Source organism: Carassius gibelio, chromosome B18, assembly GCF_023724105.1.
Source record: "Carassius gibelio isolate Cgi1373 ecotype wild population from Czech Republic chromosome B18, carGib1.2-hapl.c, whole genome shotgun sequence".
Classification (NCBI taxonomy): domain Eukaryota; kingdom Metazoa; phylum Chordata; class Actinopteri; order Cypriniformes; family Cyprinidae; genus Carassius; species Carassius gibelio.
Genome location: NC_068413.1, coordinates 3,281,894 through 3,290,209, shown reverse-complemented (window position 1 = coordinate 3,290,209; position 8,316 = coordinate 3,281,894).

Below are 8,316 nucleotides of genomic sequence, written 5' to 3'. Positions count from 1 at the left end.
AAACACAGTGCTCGACATATCAGAAATCATTTCTACCACTCAGCCATCAAAGAGAGCACATGGATCCAAAGTAGAGCGACTGAATGAGGGATGGAAAGAGAAAAAGGTTGAAGAGTTGAAGAGGGAGGGTGTGTGGGGGGGAAGGGCACGACGCAGAGTGGCGAATGAACACCATGGTTGTACGAGGTTGGCACAGTGCCATCCACTCAGCGGTGGTGCCAAAAAGGGTGTGTAGGCAGGGTGGCATTACAGAGGAGAGAGGAGGAGAGACAGATAGCGAGAGAAAAGAGAGGCATCACCTTCCTGTCAATTCTCCAAAGGAAATGTTCCCGAGCATCAAAAGTTGGAGTTCTTTGAAGATCCGTCCGCCAGCTCGTCAGCATGGCAACTCTACGAGTATGCAAATCTGAGCGTACAATGCATTGGGATAAACTAATGCGGTGCCTCTTAACGAACCTTTTATCCTCTTGTTGTTTCAGAAAAGCGCAGATCTCTTCACCAAGACCTTTTCATTTTGGTTCCTGCAGGCTTCGCCATCCTGCGTTTCACCGTCTCCTTCGTGACCGTGCCAGGCTCCAAGTAGGCACATCCCCTAGAGAGTAAGCAGCACATGCCCTGGTGTCGATGCCACTCGACGCGGGTACGATGGCATCTGCTTTGTCATTTATAATGGAGATATGCGACTTGTCTTGTTATTCTCGTTGGCAAGCACCAACCTCCGGCAGAGTGCCAGGATCTCTGCGTCGCCGTATGCCGCTGGGAAGTTGGCGGTGGCTTGGGAATGGCAGAGTGCCAGCATGTTCCTGCGGTAACCAGCCCCCGACGCGTGCCACTTGGCAAAGACAAAGAGCCCTAGGGACGAAATACAAAACAAGATTGAAAAACACAGTGATCCGACAGCTTAATTAACACTCACAGAGTTTGTTGGGTTAATTAGTGTGACAGATTTGGTGAGGAGGAATGTGGCAGGAACACTTGTGAGAACAAAAGTGATGGGCAACCCAGACTGAAGGAATGTCAGCCGATGCCAGCGATACGCATGCCAGCAGTAACTCCACCGACTCTGTGCCGATGGCACTTTATATTCAACAGGGCTTGTAATAAGGAAAAATGGAAAGAAAAGGAAGAATCATAAACAGTCTGCTGTTCAAAAACTAGTTTGTTGGACAAGACAGAAGAGGAAACAACTGTGGATCTAAGCAAACAGGGAGGAGCTAAAGAAACCACAGGCCTTGACTAACCCTTCAGTGACTCAACAGATTGATCAAAACGCTAAGTCATTATGGAATATAGCTTTTATCTATTTCAAAAACAAAAAAGAATGGTTTGCACTAATGAACTACTTTTCTACTTTTTGTAGTACGTCGGGAACACCAAAAGGATATATGCTGCCGGGTGTTAACATGGTGAACTTTACCAGGAGGATGCACTACTTTTGCAGTTTTATGGACCTAACAGAGTTTTCCAAAAGCAAGGAGAGGATCTTAAACCACAATATGCACAGTAATGAGTGACTTTGTACTTGAATACTAGTCCGAAACTTCCTGTTGAATCAGAGAGAAGAGGATGCCGCTCAGAGAGTGAGTGAGAGAATTCAGTCCCTCACTGGATGCGTTTGACATTGTAGAGGAGTATAAATAATGCAGATTTTCTCTCCTCCTCTTCCTTCTCAAGCTTTCCGAAGGAAGGGATTTACACACCTTTGTGCTTTGAATCCTTCGTTGGCATCAGTCTCGTTAAGCGAAGCAGGATTGGTTCCGAAATGGGCATTGTCTTCATCTAGCCTTCGATAAACAAGTTCAAATTAGACGTTAATAACCTCGCGAAATGGGCTGTTTAATTTGCGGTTCCTGTTGTTTTTTTGCTTTTACGTCTTTCTTTGTACCGATTGCGGACAATTATGTACGGAAATGCTAATGGCGCTGAATTAATGAGGTTTGTATCGCTGGGATTCTCTTCTTTACTCCTGTGGGGATCTTAATTTTACCTCATCTTTATTATGTAAATGGATTATGCCAAAAAAAAAACAGTACACACACACACACACATATGCACACACTCATACACTAACACAAAAGGGGCGTCAAAGGAAGAGGGAATAAGGCAACAGTGAGGGGGGGGGGGGGGGTACACTCCCGCAGCAGCACCAAAATGCAAGAAGCTGCAAAGAAATCTGAAAGGCTCTTTTCCCTCAATGCAACATGTACCAAGACGCGAGACAAACAATTTTTTTTTCTTTTGTAGATATTTGTGTTGCAGCAATCCTGCAATGGAGTGACAGAGACGAAGATGGGATTTACTAGATGAAAAGAGAGAGAGAAAGAGCGAGCGAAAGTGAGAGAGAGAATGCTTAATATCCTGCACTTAATCATGGCACATGAGATTGGCTGTATGCATATCTCATTTGCATCTCATTAAATTGCTCCTGCACCTGCAGAGAGAGGGGAGAGGGGCAGAGGACAGCACAACGAGAAATGAGGGAGTCGTTTCAATAAGCAGACTGTTTCTAAAAGAGCTACTTCATTTTATGTTAAATTATCAGAATTATTTTTTTTAACACATTACACTGTTACATTAAAAGGCTGCTTGTGGTTGTATTTTGATGATTCATTCTTTTTTTTGACTTAATACCGATATTTTCTATGAATATTAAAAATATATATTGCATTTGCATTGCAAAAGTGAATGATCTATGATGTATAGAACATAGTTTTAATCATATAATGTACTAAGATATTCTACGCCATTGCCCTGTGACATTGACATTTTCTGGGAGAATACAACTGAGATTTTAAGATATTGATGCATAAAACAATCCATATGTTTCAGAGGTTGTGAAGTCCAACACCGGCCACCAGTTTAATGTATGCATGATTAGTATGCAGCTCTTTGCATTCTTTAATAGAACTATTGTCTCTGATTCCAGGATGTGCCATCTGCCTGGCTGCAGAGACTGGCCTTCCTCTTTGTGTTTTGCACAATGGGCTATTCTGCACTGGACATCCACACATAACTCAAATAAATCATGCCCCAGCCAACAGGCCACCGGAGGACCACTGCAATATTTTCCATAAAAGAAAAGAGAAGACGGCACGCTGCGTTGGGGAGAGATTAGAAAAATTAGAAATTTTCCATTACAGAAATATAATGACAAACACAGTTGGAGAACAGAAATGGGAAGGTAAAGAGAGGTGAAGGAAAGTGAAAGGAAATGAATAATTACACTTTAAATATTGCTCCCACTAACCTCCTACGTTCATCATAATGTCTAAATATTTAGTAAATAAAGTGCAAAACAGCGTCCGACCTCCAGACCCGAGAAAGGCCATTCTCCGATGTGACTTTAATGTAATTACTCTGTGACGGATATATTTAAATCTGTATGTAAACACTGGAGCAGCAAGGTCTACGTAGGATAGAAATGTCTGCATCGATTACCCGCTATGAATGTGAAATGTTTAATCTCGTTAAAAATCTCATGCCTAAATTAGACTCCCTCAGCAGCTTTTTAAATTGGGCTATCCATCATATATAATGACGAAGTGACAGAGTGTGTATGCAGGGGGTTCTAATGTAAAATTGTTTTAAAATATTCTCATATTAGTTCTGCTGTGGCAAATGGCACAGGCTAGCTGGTGATGTGGTAAACAATAAGACAGAAACCAGAAGCTAGCATAAGCCCTTATCTGAAGCTTTTGTATGAACCGAGTCACAAAGCATTGCTGAGGGACAAACAGTGCTTCAAGGATTTATTCTCTTTTAAGAAACCAAAAGAAAGGGGGTAAAAATAGAAAGAGGGAAATACATGTGGTGCTGGCCACCACCTGGTGAGATGTCATGTACGATTAAGTGTGTGTTTGTCTGGCACGCTTCATGCCGTTATCAAGTGCGTACAGCTCAGCGCAGCCACTACACTGCATACTTTTCTTATGCTAATGACTTCGCTTGAATAGACCCCTCCTCACTGTTGCTCTACATCTTTCCATTCTGCCCACCTTTTCCTGTAGCATGCCCACCTGTGCCACTTTCTAAACCCTACACTAACAACAGCGCTACCCGTCTTAAACCACTCACCCTACACAGGGTGTAGGTTCTCAAAAGCATATAAGCAACCTTTATACGCCAGACTGCCCAAGGTCAAAGGGTCAAAGATTTAGCATAATTTATCATATCAGTGCGAGATATTCACGGCAGCCACGCGTAGCTCATTCATGCTCCTGCTGCCTCTGATTAGCATCTCATTTCACAGGCTTGATTCTTAAAAAGCCACCCCCCATACCCCCTTTCCACTAACATGATGGCTCAGTTCCTGCCCTGTAGAAACAGATGCTCACCCAAAATATCATACAGCGACCGTGCCTAACTGACAGCGCAAACCACAACGGGGTGGGGGCAAGGTATCTTAGTCAGCAAATGTTTGGATGTGGCATTCTGAGTTTTATAATATTACAAAGAGCATGCTTGCATTACATCTTAGCATTTGTCAAATAGTTTTATGACTTATGATTTTCTTTGCAGTTAGGTAATACTGCAGTACAACATTCTAATATATATATTTTGTATGCATTATACAATCATTTATATTTTGAGTAGTGATAATCTGAAAAAAGCAACCAATTTGTAAATGTTAACCTGCACTACTGATTAAAAATTTAAGGGTTGGAAAGATTTTTAAGCATAAAAGTCACTTATGCTTACCATTTAATTTGTCAAAAATAAAACAGCAGTACTGTGAAACAATTATTAAAATGTAAAATATATATTTTTTTATTTTATATATTTTATAATATAATTTATTCACGTGATCATAAAGCTTCCTGAGCCATTACTCCAGTCTTCGGTGTCACGTGATCCTTCAGAAATTCTGATATGTTGATTTGGTGCTTAAGAAACATTTCCTGTTATTATTATCAATGTTAAAAACAGGATTCTTTGATTAATTGCAATAATGTATATGTCTGTAATGTACTAATTTAATTAATTGCCTTTCTAAAAAAAATCTTTCTTTTGAGGTTCTTTCAAAAGAAGAAGAATAATATAATCTCCAAACAACATTTTAGTGACTTTTATCCTTTATCACCTACATGCCATACCCAAGGTTAAATGTGCAACATTAAAGTCATTCATTATTTCCTCAATTTAATGTCATATAGAACCCATATAAAAAGGGGTACAAATATATCTCTACAATATATATATAAAAAACAATACAAATATAAAATATATGTTTTTGTGTTTTGAGTCATTCACATATTTGACAGTATTTACATAATGCTGAGGGTTTGACAGAATGTCACCAAAGCACATTTTTTTGGATAAAACTGTTAGAGCAACATCTCCCTTATGAGCTTGCCCTGGTTTCACAGCTATTTATTGTTACTTTGCAATCTGACTTTGTGAGCGAATGATTCCGTAAGAGAAAAACCCACTCAGATGAATTTCTCTGCCACACAGAGTAAAGAACTGCATATGGAACAGTGGGATGGTGGCTGTGTGAACATTAGTAACCGAATCTATTTGAGTTTATCGGAGAATCAAGAGCGCCGCAGACCTGTGATAGATGAGCAAATCTAGTCGGCCATTAAAAAGTCATTTCAGAGACAGATAGCTAGCAGGTTCCCCTCTAAATGTCTACTGCGGGAAGCATACTTTAATGGCGCGCGAGAGAAAACAGAAACAATATAGCCTATTTCCAGAAATAGAAAGATAACAGGTGACGTCCTGCGGTTTTGCATCTAATGGGGTTCTTAAATGAAATACAGATAGAAGATGGCAGAATTTGCTGCTCCAATCTCTCCATGCTAAGGGAGCGAATGGCTTAAGGAACACCATGGTTTTAATGAGTTTGAAGCGAGCACTAGCCGGTACTTTCTCAGATTCTGGGAGATCATTATAGCTGGCCCGACCTGCTTCACTGGAGAGGGACAACATGACACACAGTCCGTGAATCTCTTAATGACTCAACTGAAAAAATAATGATAATGCCGCTACAGGCTAATCTTCTGTGAAAAACATTCATGAAATCTGAAGCAAACAATATCTATTTAATAAGAATCATTAAGATGAAAATTCATTATCGTCTTTGCTCTTAGAGAGGCTTGGTGATATTTTAAAATGAGGACAACATTCTAACACATTAGCAACAACCAGAGAAAGGTGCAGTGAATGTGGTGCTCTGTCTCTTTAAGAGGAAATCACAGCTCCAGGCTCATGAATAAAGATGAGCTGGCCTTTCTCCGCATACATCATAGATCATGTATCAGCAGAGCCCATCTATCAGAACACAAGAGGAGCTGAAATGCTCATAACGGCCCTGCGCTGCCCAGTATTAAAACCAGTGAGATGGGGGAAGGGTCTCTCTGAAGGTACCACAATCCACTTTGTTTCGAACCAAGGGTGGGCTCTAATGCAATTTTTACAAATGATCTCCATGTTAATATGTGGACATGCAAAACCAATGATGCTATTGCATCTTCAATCTATTAGGTCTTGGCAATTACAGAAATGATTATCCATTAAGCAGGCAAACACATGGTCTGATGCACTATGCCGTTTAAAAACACACTATGCAAGTAGTTTTGCATAGCATTCTCTCAAAGTGCCTTGAAGAAAAGAGAAAAATTAGAAAACCTAAAGGGGTCATATGGCATTGCAAAAAAAAAAAAAAATAAAAAAAAATATATATATTTTGTGCATTTGGTGGAAAGCAATGTGTTAATACAGCTTAAGTTAAGCTTAAGTTTAAAAAACATATTATTTTCCACATAATGAACATTATTGTTTCTCCTCTATGCCCGATCTTCCTGAAACCTTTCTGAACCAAACATTATTACTGATTATAATGACTTATACTGACTTTTAACATGCATTGCGTATTGCGCTGCATAAACATAGAACCTTGTCTGCATTTGTGATCTGAGAAACGACAAACAACAAGCTCTACACTACACTGCTCAAAACTTGCATCCGGATAATCAGTGGCAAATTCTTTAAATATGTAAGTGTACTTACAGGCTGTGAGTCAGAAAAGCCTGACTTTGTCCTTGCAAAGTTGGAATTGTCCCACTTTTTAGAAACAGCCTTTGTAGTCAGAAGCAAGTTACTCCTTCTTTCTTTGCATAAACATTTGGGCGGCCTTATGCAAATCTTCCCATATTGACATAGATGTGTTTTAGAATGAAATGTTTTAGGTGGGCGTGGTTGACTTAACTTTTATAAAGAATATCTCTTTGGATTTGAGACTTTACAGATCTTCTTTACACACCAAGAGCTTGTAACACTCCAAAGAGAAAGGAAAAACTGAAATCGCATCATATGACCCCTTTAAAGTAATCTTCCGAGGAACAAGCGTTCACGCACCAAACGCCTGACGCATCACATTAAGCTTTGACGCCAGCTATGCACGAGGTAGGATCTCCATATCCCATTCTGCTTTTTCATTCTAAAATCTGCTGCTCGAGAAAGATTCAATCTCTCTGATGCCATAAAAAACACGGTCGGCTACAGCTTCTATTCACACAGGGCCGTTAATATTAATAATATCATCCTCACTCAGAGGAAACTCATCTGGCTAAATGTCACAAGTTTAATTAATGACTGGTCCGGGCTGACCTCGGCTGAGGAGGAGGGAGTCTTTCAGCCCCTAATGCCATGCAGGCAAACTGGAATAATTTAGCATGTTAAACGCAAAGTCAATTAACCTTCGTTGGTAGCCAATGACGTGCAGCCCCCACTGAATCTGGCGTCATTCTATAGAATCATCTGCACCGCGCCACCCTGATGAAGGGATACACAGATGCATGAGTCATTAGTGGGAAATGGTTTCTGTTTTCCGCAAAGCCGCAGACTAATTGTACAATAAAAAACAATTAGTGCGTATTGATTCGTTTATGCCGTGATTTACCTTAGCTCAGACAGGATTATGATGCGCAGGACGGGTAAGTGCTATATGAACACGGCTGTGAAGCTCCTTGGGTGGGAGGTATGGAATGCCTCTGGAAAACATGTCACTCGAGTTCCCTTTTCCCGCTTTAGGTATGCAGCAAAGCCTAATTAAAATAAATGTCGAAGCCCTGAAATAGTGGCCATAATAACTGTCTAAAAGGAACCTGTCTCGAAACGCAATCAAAAGCTCTCGCGGTTCTTTAGATAATACGGTTTAGTGCTGCCCATCACCTCCTGTATCTCTCTTAATGAGATGTGCAGAAATCATTCAGTGACGTGATGTAATTTAGTCCTCATCTCCCAGTACGATACACAATCACACAAGCGCTCGGCTCCTGAGAACGACATAATGCGGCAAACTAGAACTAGCCT